Source organism: Trifolium pratense, linkage group LG1 (genome assembly GCF_020283565.1).
Source record: "Trifolium pratense cultivar HEN17-A07 linkage group LG1, ARS_RC_1.1, whole genome shotgun sequence".
NCBI lineage: Eukaryota > Viridiplantae > Streptophyta > Magnoliopsida > Fabales > Fabaceae > Trifolium > Trifolium pratense.
In genome coordinates this window covers 24585658-24588157 of record NC_060059.1, presented here as the reverse complement: position 1 = coordinate 24588157, position 2500 = coordinate 24585658, and positions in this window count along the sequence as shown.

The following is a 2500-nucleotide window of genomic DNA, read 5'->3' as shown; positions in this document are numbered from 1 at the left end:
AGACATCATTGGAAGAACCAAAGGTCATCTCAAGCACCGCGACCAAGAAATCAATGAATACATGCACACCGTAGAAGACACCACACATGACGACTAATACAAGGCATATGTACACATTCAAAAGCCACCACAACACCGCTCAACGATATGGGATGGTAAAAGCAAAACAAGCCACTTATGTACCATTATATAGGTAAGCCAAACAGGAACAACAAGCAAACATCAAAGGCACCAAGGCATCAATGAACAATGATCTGGATTGTATGCATACCGTTCAATGCAAAAGCATTGAGCCAGCAAACACAAACATCCACAGCGCCACTCATGCACCCTCACGTCAAGCACGAACCAACATCACAAGATGTACCACACCCCACATTGCAAAAGCATGCAGGCAAATGGAAGCATCCAGCAACGCCAACTCCGCATCGCTAGGCACGAAAAATCAAACAAGAATAGTTTACCGAGTAGCAACATTGGCACAATTTTCTTGCCACAAGCAAAAGCACGGCAAGCCCATGCATTCCCACGAGAGGGTCACCGAGTCGGGACAGCAACAACCTTATTGCCAAGCAAAAGCCAGGCAATCCCACCCACGAGGGTGGGAGTTATGCACAAATAGGTGCTTACCATGCTATCCATGCCCAATGCAAGCCAAGGCCTGCCCAAGCCAAGAACAGCATGATCATCACCAAGAATAGTTTACCGAGTAGCAACATTGGCACAATTTTCTTGCCACAAGCAAAAGCACGGCAAGCCCATGCATTCCCACGAGAGGGTCACCGAGTCGGGACAACAACAACCTTATTGCCAAGCAAAAGCCAGGCAATCCCACCCACGAGGGTGGGAGCTATGCACAAATACGTGCTTACCATGCTATCCATGCCCAATGCAAGCCAAGGCCTGTCCAAGCCAAGAACAGCATGATCATCACCAAGAACAGTTTACCGAGTAGCAACATTGGCACAATTTTCTTGCCACAAGCAAAAGCACGGCAAGCCCATGCATTCCCACGAGAGGGTCACCGAGTCGGGACAGCAACAACCTTATTGCCAAGCAAAAGCCAGGCAATCCCACCCACGAGGGTGGGAGTTATGCACAAATACGTGCTTACCATGCCCAATGCCAGCCAAGGCCTGCCCAAGCCAAGAACAGCATGATCATCACCAATTTCCTCACAAATTCATCCAAATTTCAATTTTTTGATCGAATTCCATCAAGAATGTCCATGAATTTGATTGAAATGATGAAAAGAGCAACGAAATTGCAGGGGAAAACACGTTAAGACGTAGTTTTTGCTTGCCTGCTGTGCCCATAGGCGCGCCCCGTGCCTGCCGAACCTACCCCCACACCCACCCTCCCCCTATATATGACCGGAAGGCCATTTTCAGTTTTGTAGAAAAAGTGCACTTTTTTCCCTGTATCCATAAGTTTTTAAAAGTGCTTAAAAGTGGACCTAGAAGACGAATTTTTTTTTGAATTTTTTTATGGTTGTTAGGGACATTAAAACAAGCAAAACCACGAAAGAATCGTAATATTCCGATGTCGGATGAATTAATTACGAATTTTTCGGCCGAAACTTCGCAAAGGGCGGATACCACGTAAAAAACAACCTAGAAGTCGAATTTTGACTTCGTTTTTTTTGTGCACACCCCACACAATAAGTATAAGTGGACTGGAAAGTGGCTAAGCGATCCGACGAAGTTTCGATTGAGTTTGATTTTTTGGCCGAAAACTCGAAAAAAAGGCGGATTTGACGTAAAACGCCGCCTAGAAGTCGAATTTTGAGACGGTGTCTTGTGTGCACACTCCACACAATATGTATAAGTGGACTGGAAAGTGGCTAAGCATTCCGAGGAATTTTCGATTTATTTTGATTTTTCGGCCGAAACGCCGAAAATAGGCGGATTTGACGTAAAACGCCTCATATAAGTCGAATTTTGGGAAGGTGTCTTGTGTGCACACTGCACACAATATGTATAAGTGGACTGGAAAGTCGCTAAGCATTCCGAGGAAGTTTCGATTTATTTTGATTTTTCGGCCGAAACGCCGAAAATAGGCGGATTTGACGTAAAACGCCTCATATAAGTCGAATTTTGGGAAGGTGTCTTGTGTGCACACTGCACATAATATGTATAAGTGGACTGGAAAGTGGAAAAATATTTTCGGAGCACTTTGATTTTTTGGCCCCCCGCGTGCCTTGCCACGCCCTTGCTTATAGCAAAACGAGACGGGGCCTTGGTCCAACTTGGCATAGGCATGGAATTTGATCTTTATTACTTGGCCACGGTCATGCCACGGTACATGGAGGTTGCTTGACACCCCCGTGTGCATTTCGGAGCACTTTGATTTTTTGGCCCCCCGCGTGCCTTGCCACGCCCTTGCTTATAGCAAAACGAGACGGGGCCTTGGTCCAACTTGGCATAGGCATGGAATTTGATCTTTATTACTTGGCCACGGTCATGCCACGGTACATGGAGGTTGCTTGACACCCCCGTGT